The sequence below is a fragment of the Lichenostomus cassidix genome, chromosome 8 (genome assembly GCF_008360975.1).
Source record: "Lichenostomus cassidix isolate B80296 chromosome 8, HeHo_3.0, whole genome shotgun sequence".
NCBI lineage: Eukaryota > Metazoa > Chordata > Aves > Passeriformes > Meliphagidae > Lichenostomus > Lichenostomus cassidix.
In genome coordinates this window covers 26,281,583-26,297,614 of record NC_139489.1, presented here as the reverse complement: position 1 = coordinate 26,297,614, position 16,032 = coordinate 26,281,583, and the positions used below count along the sequence as shown (strand labels likewise).

Sequence of the window (16,032 nt, the reverse complement as noted above, 5' to 3'; positions counted from 1 at the left end):
TTCTAAGACACACTTCCCCCCCGCCTCCAAATCTGTGTAGTGGAAGGGATGCTTGGAAGCTCTGCAGATGTTGCAAAGAATGGTGAAGAAAACGGCAGTGCTGTTCAGCAGGATTCTTTTGCACCTTTGAATTGCCTGACATAATGTGGACAGCAGACACTGCTGCTCCAGGAAGCATCTCTTCCACATCCCTATTTCTTCCCTCTTTGCATGACTGTGTGTGGGAGGGGGGATTAGTGCATGGCCATATGGGAGGGAGCTCAGGCAGAACAGTTTCTTACTGAGCCCTGCTGCAGGAGCGGTGGAGAGCAAAGGGAGCAGGAAATGATGGAGGAGGGGACAGGGCTCCAATGACACTTAATGGAAGGGATGCAGAAATCCCTTGAGGAGCTGAGTGGTCGAGGACATGGAGGCTGTGACCCTGCCATATGCCTCGCAGACCCCAAGTGGAGAGGCATCTTAAGTAATTTATCAATGTGAACTCCAGAATGGGTTTTTTTCTACTTCATGGGATTTTCCACTGGACAAGAAGGGAAAGTTTGTGTATTACTTAATAGAAAATTGAAATGAAGGTTGGCTGTTTGATATGTCTTGTGTAAATCAGCAGGCTGGATCATAGCTTTATGTCCATAATATATTAAAGTGGGGAATCAGCTACTTTTAACAACATCAATCCTCCTTCCTGGGTACCAAGAGCCTGGAAACTCCAAATATGAAAGGTAGGGGAGAGGGTGAGTTGTGTGGGAGGAAGCCAGGAATTTATATTCTCCTAGTTTCATTTATCCAAGATCAAATCCTCTTCTACATTTCTGAGGCAGCTGCAGACTTACTGACATTGCATTCAATCAGTGACCCATCAGTACTGCTTGGTTTAAGAGAACTGTCCTTAAATCAGCATTCATCCTGCTGGCCAAAACTTCCCCAGTTCCACATGGAAAAAGCCCAATGCTGTAATCAGCCCCAGCTTTTCATCTATAGAAGGTGACAGAATTCTTCAGATTGTCTCAGACCAACAAGAGAGAGAGGTCCCAGTGAAATCTGACATATCCTCTGGGATCTGTGGGAGTCAAGGACAGTTTTCCCCAGGCAGGCAGCTTTTCCAGCCAGCTCCCTAGCTGCATGGTCTTTCTCTGAGACACTACATGGGAACTATGCAGAAGAGATAATATGGTCCTCTGCCAATTAATTTTTCCTGGCATGTTTCCATGGGCCTGAAGAGCAGAAAACATGTGAAGAAGTAGGAGGGAAGATCTGACCCTGTATATTTTCCTGAAAAGCTAGCTCTGTTCCACACAGCTGCTGGTGGTTCTCTCATTCTCTATTTTTCTTAATTAAAACAGAAGCATAAAGTTACTTCATTATTTTCCTAAGGTTATTTCCTGAGCTATTATGCATATTCTGTTACTGCTTTGTAAGTGTTGCCTGTTTTATCGCACAGTGGCATTTTTATTCCCTTTATTCTCATGGGTCAGTAGACCAGCTAGTAAGTCAAATTGCCCTCATTCTGTTCTGCTTGCGAAAGATAAGAGCTAGAAACTGGGTAATATCTTCTCAGTGTACTTCTGTAAGCATCCATCCAACCTGCTGCATTTTCTCATGGCTCATTGTGCAGCAATTGGTTTAAATACCTGTTTCCAGTTACTTCATAGAGAGAAACCAGCAGAAGAAGTTGATTAAATTGAAAGGGAAAATCTTGAAAGATGTTTCCTACTTGTATGAATCCAAACATAAGCACATAACTCAAATGGGATTAGAGGATACAAGGGAAAAACAGAAGACCTTTTTCCTAAGATCCTTTCTTAACCAAATACAGTGACATAAATTTCACATATGCATGTGCCTATTCCCTCAGCCTCCAAACAAAATTAGTGCAGTCTGACTTTTTAATAATCTATTATAAATAACTGGTCATAAAAAGCCCCAAATAGTAGAACCAAGGCATAATGAACCTGACCTTTATGTAAAATAGATGAGGGAGAGAAATTTCTCCAGTGAGTGATCAGTTTATGCTGTGACACATCCCTAGCACTAAGGCTGGCCGTTGTTCTCCATGTCAGCATGTTATTACACATGTACATGTCTAATGATTAAAAAAATCTTATAAGCTCTTTGTTTCCTTTGCTAAACTATTTAGTCTCTGGCACAGAGTCCCAGAACCATTAATATGCATCTAAAGAGAGTAGAAACTGTCACTGTCTACAGATGTGTGAACCTACGAGTGCACTGGCTTCTTGGTTTCACTGGATGATGATGATAATGGAGACAAGAAATTTGTTCCTCATTCTCAGTAATATCAGTAAGCACAAAGCACTTAAATACACTATTTCTAGTTTCTCTTGTTTTACAGTCTTCTCTTGTAGTTCTTTTAGATTTTTCTTCATAATACTCTCTTATTTTTTATATATATTTTAAGCCAGAAGGCAAGATGCAAAATAGTGTTTAAGCTAAAGATTTATTGCTAAAAATATTATCATATTTTCCATGCTTTCCACGTGCTCTGTTTAGTTATGTTGTTCTAGTATCCTGTTCAATTTTTAGTGTTGTATGCCCATAATTGAACAAACTGCTTGCTTTTAAGTTCATCTCCTAAAATCTGCTCCTAACACCAAATCTACATTACATCATATTTCTCTTATCTCCATAAAATCCACCTGAGCTGCTGTTGACTGAGATAGAGGTTCCCAAATTCAGTTTGTTTGGACAGTATGCAGAAGTCCAGAAGAATGGTTCCTGTCAAGGACCATTGGAAAACTCTAATTTCTGATTCAAGTTCAGTATGTGCCTCTTCAACCTTATCTTCCTGACTGAAAACTAAGAGTATGTCGAGTATATCTAAAACACAAAGCCTCACAAAACAATGTAGCTTATTCTCCTCCAGGGAGAGAACAAGATAATAAATTGGTCCAATTTTAGTTGCTGTTCATAATGTGCTGTAAAGTGTTCAGATTGCATGTTGGCAAAAGCAATATCATCAACTGTGGTATAGAATGCAATACCACAATCCTATATTATGTCAGAATAAATGGTGGGAAAGTATTTTCTCTTGCAGCTCTCCAAGGATAGTTTATAATGAATATCTAGTTTTTCAGGGTGTAATAATGCTCCTTTGAATCTCAGGTATGTGTTTTTTCTGATATTACATGACATACAGAAGTAGCTGGAGAGGACATTGTAAAGTGACCAACTTAGAATTTAGCAGTGTTGAATGTTTACTTCTAAGGTATTTGTAGGAAGTAGTTACCACAAACTGTCAGAAACTCTCTATACAAATCAGTACCATGGATTAGGTTCATTGTCCTCATGATGGATGGGTCCTCTACTGAAAAGTAAAAGAAAATTCTGGAAACAGAGATTGGATCCTCTCACAGAGTCATCACGTGTCTTGTTTAGGTTTGTAAGACCTAGGTTAAAATATTTAAATAAATCTTTTAATCATCCCAAGCATCTCAATGGGAAAGGATGATATGCAAATGAAAATTAGCATATAGATGTCAGGTTTGGCCACAGACAATCAGACTGTGGTAAAATTGTAGGTGAACACTAGCTAAAGTACACCCATTGTATTTTTTAAATTTGCTTGCTGAGTGTACTTTGAAGCTCTTCCAGAGTATACAGGAAAAATCTCTTCAAAATTTCAGAAGTTTGGAAACCATCTCCAGCTGAGTCACATTTATAAACACTGGACCCATTTAGTCCAAGTGCTCCAGGTCAGATGATTTTTCTCAAGAAACAGGCCTTCCTTCTGTACACACTGACTTCTTATTTACATAAAAATGTATTTGTTGGTGTGTTTTCTTTCCTCTATCAGAAGCTATTCTGATGATTGTTAAAGTGACTTTTCGGCATGTGTATTATAAGGATGTGAGCATGTCATGATTATCCTTTCTATTTAAAATGAAATTTTGAAAAATCATGACTTTTGCCATAACAATTGTATTGGTAAGGAAACTCTATCACAGCTTAATACAGAATTTGGATCTAGAGACCTGGATTAATTTTACACATGGATTTCTCAGTTCAAATAGAGAATATTGAAACTTTATGCAGGTGTTTTCCTAAATGTTGTCTTTCCCTTTTAATAGAAGTTGTCTAGAACAATGTCCCTAACATTAAGCATTTTCTCGATGCAGTTCTGACTCTGTAACTGAACCCAATCATCCTGATAATACCCGAGATACACAGGAAAAAATCCACCCCATGAAGTACCTGTGGCATTTGAAAATGAGTAACTACTATAACTTGGCTTCTAAACTTTCACTGAGGCAGATATGGAGCAAAACATCATCCATCCACCTAAAAAACCCAACATTCACCTAATTCCAGCTCTCAGCAAAGCCCTTGGCATGCAGCAGCATGGTACCAAAGGGATTACCAGCAGCTCAGACTTACAGACAAGATGTATAAACTACAGCAGATGATGGCTTGCTGCTCTGCTTATCCCAAAAGTATTCTCAAGACAACTGCATAAGTTGTTCTGAAAATGCTGGCTGTAAAACAGTGTCGTTTGTCTATCTTAGTAATTTAAGCAATGGTATTTATTAAATCTAAAGCTGAGCTGCCTGACTCTCCACATCCTTCATAGCAAAGCTCTCCAGTAGTGCATGGCAAGGCCTTTAATGGAGCTGCACCTATTTATACCAGTAAGCATTATACTTCTAGATTTGCAGACAAGGATTATTACTTGTGGATAAAAAAGCCATTGTCAATTTCCTTTGTTCTGCATTATTTCTGGAAATACTTTGCAATGTTTTACAACCACTGCAAAATGTTCTGGTTTCCCATTTTTAGAAGCAGTAACAATTATAATGGCAGGGCATAGAAGCAGCATAGTAAACCAGTTAAAGGAGCAAAGACTGAAAAGCAAAGGTACCAAGTTCAGTTACTTGGTGTAAAGTTCAAGGGAATGATTAGGTGAGATCTTCTTCTGTATCAGAGAAAGCAGCCATCCAAGAAAATAAAATTAAGTTTGACAAAACTCCTAGAGAAGGGATGAGGCAATTTTTACTATGCAATTGCCATTGCATCAAGCCTCTCCTGTAACAAGATGCTCAGTGCATCTCTAATACCTTTCAAGGATTTCAAGGCTCCAAACAAACATGAAGAGATGGATTCTGACTGACCATTCTATGGCTACAAAGGGTGATGAATGCCGAGTAAAGTGCTCCTGTAATTAATGTGTTCCACATGAGGACCAGCAGGCTGCAGTCTTGCCCAGAAGGCAGGAGCACAGGATCTGTGATTGCTCTTCTTTGGCTCTCCTCCTACAGAAAAGAGAGCGAGCTGTGGCTCTGTCCTTCCTGCTCCTCCATGTTTGGACAAGGAGAGGTGAGTACAAAGCACATCTCAAAGGAATACAACTATCAAGGCTTCCCACAGCGCGAATAAAGAATTCTAGGAAGTTTCCTTCTTTTTAAAGCAAAATGCTTTCTGATTTCCCCATATAACATTACCTCTCAATGACAATTTGACTGATTTACTGAATGGTAGTTTAATCTGCTCCCAATTATTACATTCTATAACAAACCTACTTGAATCAATGGGTGCAATGTTTTCTGTTGTACAGTCAGATGTAAAGATTCTTGGAAACTTCAGCTGAGCATCTCACCAGTAACATCTCCAACCACATAAACAACGGGGAGCCAAAGGGGTTGTGGGTTTGGTTTTCCAGTTTTTTTCCAGTTGTTAAACATTTTGCTCAAAATTTGAAAAATACTTTTTTTCTTTTCCAGATAGTTGTTTAATCAGTGCTTGAGGTTGAAAAAAAGTGCATTGGAGCAGATGGCAAGAACATAGGATTTAAGCAGGGGACAGATGTAACCATATTAGGGAGCCTAGAAGATAAATCTCTTGAAATCTTGTGGCAGACGTGATCATTACTTTGTTTACATAGATGAAATATTACTAGTTTCAATTAACAGTTGCTGTTGACCATATTTGGTATCTTTTCCCTTCTGATGGTCATTAAAACCTGTTGTAAGTCATCATGTTTGTGCTACTTCTGTACTGTGCATAAATCATGTAGGCATCCCAGCATCTCCATCCTTTATGGAAAATGTGTAGGTAGATATTTATACAACATAAAAAATGGTGTTTGCTGCCTTTTAAGCAGTTTACCAGTAACGTCTCTAGTGATGTGCTGTCTCTGGTGATGTACCAGGGAAGCAGAAAAAGAAGGGCATCTGCATTCAGCCTCTGTGCTGCCAATCCACACTTTGCCTCTGGCTCCCTCCCCGTGCTGCCGGCAGTGTCCCTGTCGCAAACGGCTCAAACATAAAGCACGGTTCTGAGTTCCCTACGTCTGGAGCGTGGGAAGGCAGCACGGTAAAGAACAGTATTCTCTTCCTGTGGAAAAACCCATAGGTTGTGTGAGACAGTAAGGAAATAATGTGTTATCTGTGTGCAGCTTCCTCGCTGCTGAGACATGGGGAAGAGCCTTTGCTGAGCTTGGGAAAACAATGTTTTGCAGATGTAAAGAGGTAGTCCTCTTAAAGCATGTGTGCACTCACTTTGCATGTAAATATATATATATATATTTACATATATGCTTGGGCGAATTCAGAAGCTGCTGCTTGGATACACTCTTTTTAAAGCTATGATTTTAACAACATTAAGAAAAACCCCAAGCAGGCTCAGACTGCTCTTGTGTTGCTCTAATTCCAACTCATCCCTTCATCGCTGCTGGAAATGAGAAACAAGCAGAGGTGTAAGCCTAAGGAGGTTTTCCAGCGTTAACCACACCACCTTTGGGAGCAAATATTAGCACATCTCTTGAACTCAGTGAGCGACAGGAGCTGTGAAATATCCACAGCACAACACTCTTTGTAATATTTTTCTCCTCCAGCTCTGAACTCTAACACGTAGGGTGTCTAGTGTCTATTTGAACCAGATTCCTCTGGTACAGACATTTTTATCAATTAAAATAGTTTTTTATGCTTAGTTTCAAGTTTAATTGAACCAACTGAATATTCCATTTTGTTACAATTGCAGCAGGAAGCTCATCCTCCTAATTAAGGGGTAGAAGCTAATATGTGTGTATTATGTATTAAGCATAAACATCCTCCAAAAGCAAAGAGGAAGATGGTGATAGTTACAGCAATGTTATATTTATCCAGTTCTGACTCCTATTTTCCCCTGTAATGAAGGCAAGGATGCAACAGAGGATCACAGATCAAAAAGTGGGAGTATGTAGGTGTAAATGTCACAGGCTGTGCACCTTACTAGAACCTGGATATTAATTGCAGAATTCATATTAATGGTACTGCATTTAAAAAGTCAGACCTCTATAGGTAAGCAGTCTAAAATCAGGAAATAACAAAATTAGGGGGGCAGATACCACAACAGTGCTGCAATTGTGAGAAATGATTACACAGTTTCAACAAAAAATTGTACAATTTTCTTCTCATAAGTTGACAAGTAAATTTAGCAATATTTTACATTTCTTTCGTGTTTCTCACCCTGATGTACATGTGTGAATTAAGTGCAGTCAGACTCATAGAATAACTGAGTCAAAGTGTAAGAATAGAAAATAGCACTTACAGGTTATATAAATAAGATATTTTCTACTATATTCTCGTTCCTTAGGGAGCTATACACTTCAGCAGACATCCAGTTGGGACATCTTATATCCAACTGATTTTGACTGATGGCATTTTATGATAATAACTGTTTCCAGATTCAGGCAATGATAGCAGAACTTTACTTAGTGCCAAGCAATTAGTAATTAATGAAGTGCTAACTAGGTGCCAAAATGTAAGATATACTATTTCAAATCATTTGCTACAAGATGAAAAAGTATCTTTTTTGCAGTACTCATGAAGTTTGGCTGAAAGGCAGCAAAATTAATTTGATTTTATATTCATGTATAGTTTTAATCCCAGAGCATGGTATGTCCAGTGATAATAAAGTATTTTCTTTTTTTTTTCTTAAAATGTGTACACAAGTAAAGCTGGTTACATTAAAGCAACTTATATTTTAGAAATATTTTATTCTAAGATGCTTATGCTAATGAACAAGTACAATAAACTGTACTCTGCTGGTATTTTTATAAACTCAGAATTTACAACAGCAAGTAACCTGGATTGCAATCTCAACATTTCATTACAGCTGCTCCTGCAAGCATATTGCAGTTTGTGTATGGAAGCACACATGTTTGAGGTTGCCTAATGGAAAAATGGTTTTCATGTGTGAAATTAAAAACAGATAAATTTCCTCCTCTCAGTCGGTAGATTATGCTGAAGATTGAAGCTGTTGCCTTCAAAAGGAAATGTTATATCCTCCATAATTTGGGAGGGTTAGGTACAGTGAAGCTGGTTACAGAGAGATGCAGCTCGTTGGGCAGTGAATTATAAAAATAATCATTGCTGATACAATTTGGGATAAGTATGTCCAAAAAAGAACTTCTGAGATCCATAGAAAAATAATTATTCAGAAGAATACTGCCAGCTGGCCAGACAAAGACCATTCTTAAATTTGCTCTCTCAGATGAAAGCTAGCCATGGCAAGTGTGGTGTCCTGCAGGCTGTAAGGTTTTCAGCTCTGCTCATTCTGAGCAATTCCCATGACTGTGTTGGTTCAGGTTTGGCCTCTGCACCCATTCCCTCACAAGCTGCCAGTCACAAGGGACAGTGGTTTCCTGTTACTTTTGACAGCAGCTTTCTTCATTATAACCAACTGTTTTGCCACATATATTCATCTAGTCATTTCCTCTCTTTCCGCTGCTTCCTGTGATTTGAATATTTAATAGCACAGCTGCAACATTCAACTAATAATGTATTTTAAATGGAATATTTAGTATAATGGGGAAGATCTGTACCTGTAAAATAACAAGGAACATCAGTCACGTGTAAACAGTTGGCAGCTGAGTATCAGAAGGTGGTTTCTTGGCAGATTCTGGAATAAAAGGTGAAAATCCACTAAACACGGGGCTCTGATGTAAAACTTGATTGGAATTGGGCATTTCAGTTTCACAGTCTAACCTACATTCTCCTCCCAGCTCATTCCATAAAACTTTTTTGTATTAAATGATGGGAAGGCAGACAACATTTTCTTGTATTTTCATTTCATCTCTTGATGTGTTGCATGCATGACTATGTCCATAAATTGAGGTGAGATATCTACTGAAACACTGCCTAGGATGCCCGAGTATTTCTTGAACTATTTCCTTTTTTTAGACCCCTCTGGGATGCCTACAGAGAATTCTTTCCTCCAATATCCACCGCATTGTACTGATGATTATTTATCAATATTGAACAACACTGTATTTTCTTCCTACACAGCTGGGTCACTCTAAGTATCTTCACAATCTGCCCCACAATTGGGAGTAATTTTGTGTCTCCTACAAATGTTGTCTCATTCTGTACAACCTTTTTTCTGGATTATTTTGAGGGTATTTATAACACAATTAAAACCACCTTACTCTTTTGGCTTTTCACCATGATTATGAATGACTACATGTTCTCCTGTTCAGTCTCTGTTAGTTCTTGGTCCATGACATTGCTTTTTTCTTCACAGCCCATTAGGCAGTTTTTCTGGAAGCATTTAGTGAGATGATGTCTTTGAAAATTTGTCACCTAACCCACATTTACACCCCTAATGCTGAGAAGCTTGTTTTACAAGATAAAGTAGTTTGTCTCCTGCTTTAGTGAAGAAGAAGAACTCACAAAAAACAAAATCACATTGCTTCCTCCTTCTGAGATGTTTTTGCTAATTTTTCCTTTCTCTTATCCCTTGATGATTTGAGAGCTCTTTTCCAACCTTAACAATTCTGTAATTTTGTAATATTTTCTTATTTCTATGTTACAAACTGTAGTGTTTCCAAGTTTGGTGAAACATTCTTTCCATCCACTGACCTGTTGAAAACCTTGCAGCAGGATGGCATTTGGCATTTTATTTTCCTTTCATTTATTCTGGTTCAGAATGAATTTGATACTGTGCCAGATTACCGTGGTAAAAAAAAACCAAACCAGCAACCAAAACAAGAGGAAACAGTGTTCTCTTTCTAGGCACAAGGCTTTATTAAAATTGGGGAAATGGCACTGTACCTAAAAGTAATATTTTTATTTGCTTATTGTCAAACTTGTGCCTGTAATTTCTCAAATCCTTCTTGCCTTATTTCTATGTCATGGATTTAAAAGCTGGTACTGTATTGCCAGCCTGCTGGACTTGTTTAAGCTGGATCATGGTACCTGTAGTCTCTCCAGTCTGCAAGTCTATAAAAATCAGGCACTTTGCATAGCAGGTGGCTCTGTATTTCATTAAAACCCATAGCAGGTGGCCACAGATCCACCGGCAGCAGCTCCAGTATAGGAACAAATTACCAACTCCGTCTCTCCTGGATGTGAAGGAAGCAGTGACTGTCCTAACTCCACGACAGGATGAAAATAAGTCAATTCACAACTTAATGCGATTAGGCATTGCTTTCAAAGCATTCAGAGCACATACGAATGGTAGCTATTAACGATGGCAATAACTCACCGGGGCCAGAGCCTGTCTGGCAGGGGCTGTGGATGGGAAGGTGGCGATGCTGACTCCTGTCCCCATGACACTAGCGCTGCCAGCTCTGGTGACTGGAGAGCAACTCTTGCAAAACTCTGTGGTTTTCTGAGGCTTTTCACTCCAGAAATGGTGCAAACACCTTGAAGGCCTTGCTTTCCCCTCATAAGCCGATTGTTCCCTAACGACTGTGGGAGCAGAGAAAAAAATCGCAAGAGTCATTGCACTTCATCCCCTCAGAACGGAGTTCTTATCACCACAATAGTGTTTTGGAGGGGGCCAGTTCCTTTCCTTGCTTCCGTTGTCTTTCCTGGAGGGAACGGCGCCTCACGAAGAGCTCAGCCTGAAGCCAAGGAGGCTCAGGGGGACCTGGCTCTCCTCAAGTCCCTGACAGGTGAGGCCGGGCTTTGCTCCCAGGGAACAAGGGACAGGACAGCAGGGAATGGTCCTGAGCTGCGCCAGGGGTGCTTGAGGTGGGACACCAGGAGGAATTTCTTCACACAAAAGGTGAGGATTTAAATGTAAATGAACTTCTTTGCACCGAGGGTGGCAGAGCTCTGGAGCAGCTGCCCAGGGAGGGCGTGGAGTTTCCCTCTCTGGAGATATTCCTGTGTCACCTGCTCCAGGTGACCCTGCCTAGGCAGGGGTGTTGGAGCGGATGATGTCCAGAGGTCCTTAGGAACCCTAACAATTCCAGGATTCTGTAATTAGACACTGGAACGGGCTGCCCAGGGAGGCGGCAGTCACCGTCCCTGCAGGTGTCTAGGGAAACACTGGACGTGGCACCGAGTACGGCGCTCTGGTTGACACGGTGCTGTTGCCGCAGGTCGGACTCTCCGATCGCGGCGATCTTTCGCAGCCTCACCGATCCCGTGAGGAAGCGAGCGCGGCGGGAGAACTCCCCTCACCGATCCCGCGAGGAAGCGAGCGCGGCGGGAGAACTCCCCTCACCGACCCCGTGAGGAAGCGAGCGCGGCGGGAGAACTCCCCTCACGGATCCCGTGGGGAAGCGAGAGCGGCGGGAGAACTCCCCTCACCGATCCCGTGAGGAAGCGAGCGCGGCGGGAGAACTCCCCTCACCGATCCCGTGAGGAAGCGAGCGCGGCGGGAGAACTCTCCGCCCTCAGCGCGGCCGAGGGGCGGGAGGGGGCGCGGCGCTGAGGCGGCGCGTGCGCAGCCCGCGCGCGGCGCCGCGAGGAGGCGGGAGGGGGGTCTGTGCGCGCATGCGCGGGCGGCGCGGGCGCCCCCCCAGCCCGTGTGTGTGTGAGCGAGCGTGTGAGGGAGTGTGGCCGCGGCCGCCCCGCGCCTGCGGAGCCGGGGGCGCGCAGGGACCCGCGCAGACACCGCGGCCCCTCAGGCGGCACCTCCGAGCGGCCGCCCCGCCGTCATCCATCCCCCCTCTCGCAGGTGAGCTGCGCTGTCGCGGCGGGGCGGAGGAGGAGGAGGGAGAGGGAGCTGGCGCCCGCCTCCGCGGGGCTCATTGTGCGGCTCTTCGGAGGAGGAGGAGGAGAGAAGAAAGGAGGCTTCACCCGCGCTCGCACGCCGGGCCTTGCAGGCTTGTTGCCGGCTGGCGATTGGAGGCGCTCCGTCCCCTCCCAGATCCGGGGAGGGTCCCGGTCCCGCCCGGGGCTCCGCCGCCCACCTGCCGCCCTCTCCTCCTGCTCCGCCTCGCCCGGGGTGTTGGGGAGCGGCGAGCCGAGCGTGTTCTCGCCGGTGTGTGCGCGGGGTGCGCCTGGGGCACCTGAGGGACGGAGGGATGCGGGGAGAGGTGTTCGCCCCCCCAGCCCGGTGTGTGCGTGAGGGGCTGAAGAGTGGGTTATTACAACGTGGACACCCCCTTGTGCTGTGTGTGGAGCCCCCGGGCACGGGGGTGTTGGTGCGCGGGGACGGGCAGAGCCGCGTCCGCTTGTGGGGCAGCGCGGGGCCGGAGGGCGGCCGGGGCGGAGCGGGCGGCGCGGAGGCTGTGGCGGTGAGATAGCGCTATCTGTCCGTCGGTGCTGCCCTAGGGACGGGCCCGGGCAGCGGGACACCGGGGGCAGGGCAGCGCGCGGAGATGGGAACACGAGGGACGGGGCAGGGCAGCACGGAGGGGTGGTGACACGAGGGGCAGGGCGGCGTACAGGGATGGGGCCACGATTGACAGGGATGAGGACGCGAGGGACAGCGTGGACAGTGGGTGTAGGCAGGGGATAAACACCACGTCGCACCGCTTTCGTGTAAACCAGGGTAATTTCAGAGCGTGTTGCCTTGTGGTAGACGGGAACCTGCTTTATAGGATGGACAAATAGATGCTGTTTATTTGGCATGAGGCATATTTGGCATTATTTCTTTCCTGGCAGCAGATGCTGGAAAAGCAGCTCTGTAGGTACACTTGAAACCACGATGAGTGATGATGACAGGTAATAGTTTGGAGTAACTTGCTGTGTGGGTTTAATAGTAGTTACAGGCCTGGTGAAATTCCGTGGATGTGTTTATTTCTACTGACACTATTTGAGAGATCTCTCTCCTGACACAAGAAGCCTTTGCCCAGGTCTTGTTCCTGCACCCCTTCTTCTGTGCCTCTGCTGAATGAGGGAGCTTTGCTGTCACAGGTAGCTGGAGAAAGTGGAGCCTATTTCATTTCCAATGGGATGGGCAGATAACCAGGTAATCAGATGTTTGATAGGCCTACAGCTTTTTAGGTTTTCTCAGGACTGGAAAATATGGGATGCACAATGATTATTTTCTCTTTTTTTCTTATCACTGCTTGCTTCTGCAGCTGACTTCATTTTAGTTTTACTATGGTGGTGTTTATTTCTAAACAAAATGGGTTTACCATTCAAGTGGTTTGAGACCCCTTTTTGTATATAGACCTATTGCATATTTTACTGGTTGTGAATAATTTTATTTAATGAGCTTCAGCTCACTGGGTGTTTGTTTTAAAACATTATTAACTCTTGTCGGAGCATTAGAAAGAATACATGGACCAAAGCTTGAAAACGTCTCACACTGTTGATACTTTTGTATCTTTTTCATGCAAAGAGTTTTCTTTCTGACCCTCTTAATATCAGATACAGGACAATGAGGAGTAGAAAAATACAGTTTCCCATGGTTTTCTCTTGACAACACATGCATTTTTTACATATATTATTGTAAGGTGTAGTATCTGATATTAGAGCCAGAGAACTTCTGTGGGCACCTCTGCATGAGCTGTACTGCCTTGGGCCCTGCTTTTGTGAGTTGATATGATTCACATGGATACCAAAACAGCTGGAGTGAGTTGGCACCATCAGGTGCCACAGCATGACATTGTGAAGTTGATCATTGTGATTTTTTTTTTTCTAACTGTGTCTCTGATTACTTTGGAGAATAGTTTGCATTTCTGGCTATATAAGTAAATTCTTTTTTTAAAAAATATAATTTCTGTGGTGGACTTTTTATTTTTTTTAAAGGGAAATCTCTTGCAGAAGCAGAACTAGTGCTGCTTTCCATAGCCTCTGCACATCCCTGCTTGTGGGTTGTCTGCAGTCCTGCTCAGAAGTTGGCTAAAGCTGGGTCACTGGAATTGAGAGGGTGCCCTCTGGTGACATCTGTGTTTGGAGTTTGGGCTGCATGTGAAGGACACTCCAGCTAGTCTGGAATGAAATATTCCTCCCAGCACGGGTGGAGGCGTGTTCTGCACTGAGATGCTGGTGTGGCATGGCCGAGATGGAGGAGGAGCACTTGGGAATTCATGTAGAGGATGTACAGCAGTCACTTGGTGTCTGTGAGCTCCCTTGTGAAATATGCTACCTTGTAATTTATTTTGCTGCATTTTCATGAGAAAGGTTTGCCTCAGTCTTATGGAGACAACTCCCCTGGCCCCCTTCCCCCTCCCTCAAAAAAATGTTAATGAGGTTATCCTGTTTACTCAACAGTGTGTTTTATTTCTTTGAGTTCTTTTTCCTGTAGAAACGTGGAGTTTTCCTGCATAATTTTTGAGAGGTCTCCATTCTACACTTTTATCTTGCCTGGTGACTGTAGATTAAAAACACCAATGTTTAGATATTTTATTGATCTTTGTGCTGCTCAGTACTAATGAAGAAGTGAATATACTTTAACTTCAACTACTTGTGTAATTTTTTATTTTTGAAATTGACTGTGTTTGTACAAAAAAGTAATGCGGTCACAGGGTGCTAATATTCTGCTTGATGTGTTTGAATATTAAAAAATTTGAATTGACAAGCCACACCTCCATCTTAATCAGTTTGTTGCATTATTGTTTAAAATTGAGATCAGGGGTTGATCTTTTTGTGTATATTTGCTTGAAGCTGAGTCATTTGGGCTCCTCCTTTCATTCAGTAAGTAAAGCTGAGTTGAGAATGTCCTTTTGGGGTGGGGAGTGTAATTGGTTGTGTTTTTTCAAAGTATAAGCTACCAAAGGCATGATATATTTCTCTTCTGAGTGTTGGTTTACAGCTCTTGTTAGAAAACATATGTAGAAATGTATTTTCAAAGTAATGAGGAAAAGTTTCTGTTCAAAACCTTTGCATTTAAATACCTGGAACTGCTGCAGTAGGAATCATCCTAATATAAGTGTGTGTCATAGTTATTGCATGAGCAGAATCTTTGTGGGCTTCATGTTTTGTCTGTTTATGAATTAATCACCTTAAAAGACTGCTGAGGTGAGTGTGTCTTCATGCTGCCAGTTGGACGTTTTAAGTAGATGCTCTGTATGCTCAGTGCCCTGGAACATGTGGGTGTGTGACTGCAGCTCGTTTTCCTTTACAAAGATCCATAAAGCCTTGGAGGAGTCTATGGAAAATGGCATTGGAGTGCTACCTGTGGGCAAGCTGGTCCCAGCTGGAATTCTGCCCACCAGGAAGGGGCCATCCAAAATCAGAGGTGGAGCAAGGCAAGGTCAAGTGTTGAAGGGCTCCCAGCGCTGGCTCTGTGCAGTCAGAAGGAGCTGTGTGAAGTGGAGAAGGTGGGGAGGCAGGGAGAGGGTGGCCCAAAATCCTAACCAGGGAAGAAGGTGTGTTGTGAACACTGGAGCTGCTTGCTGTGGCTCAGAAGTTAGAATGGCATAAATGATGGGCATTGAACCAGCCTGTGGCCAAGGGAGGCTATGTTTCAGTTTGTATGAGAGTTTGTCTAGAAAAACGGACATGTTTGCTGAATCTTACAGTAGAGCAGATGAAACACTGGGACATCTAGTGAGTTACCACAAAGTATTTCAAAATACAGTGTTCCTGGCCTGCATATAAAGTTGATCTTCACTCTCTTGGACTCTCTGCTCTGAGGTGTGCTGCTCTAGTACACTCTCAGCTGGTGTTTTCAAAGCTTCCTACAGGCGTCTAGATGGGTTGTAGATTGTCATATGGCACAAGTGGTATGTTCTTGAAGGTATGGAGTTCCAGAGTCCTTCTTATGCCCCCAGCCTTATTGCCACTGTAACTTTCTATGTCAGTAACGTCAGTGCAGACAAACAACTCGATGTGTAAGGTGTTCTTTTCCATAAGGATGGGATTCCCTTTCCCTTCCCCTGTCTTTGTGGTCCTACAGTTCTGACTGCAAGCATGA

At 43.2% G+C, this 16,032-nt stretch overlaps 1 protein-coding gene across 3 annotated transcripts in view; it reads left to right on the top strand.

Moving 5' to 3' along the window:
• Window positions 1-11,686: 11,686 nt before the first annotated feature.
• RALGPS2 (Ral GEF with PH domain and SH3 binding motif 2) overlaps window positions 11,687-16,032 on the top strand; it is a 111,589-nt gene continuing 107,243 nt past the window's right edge. Inside the window, exon 1 of one of the 3 annotated variants that reach the window (XM_085068618.1) lies at window positions 11,687-11,898. The gene's annotated coding sequence lies outside the window, so the exon portion shown is untranslated. Of the gene's footprint in view, window positions 11,899-11,963; window positions 12,205-12,646; window positions 12,891-16,032 lie in introns of those variants that run through there. The other 2 variants (XM_085068617.1, XM_085068614.1) reach the window with 2 other exon arrangements.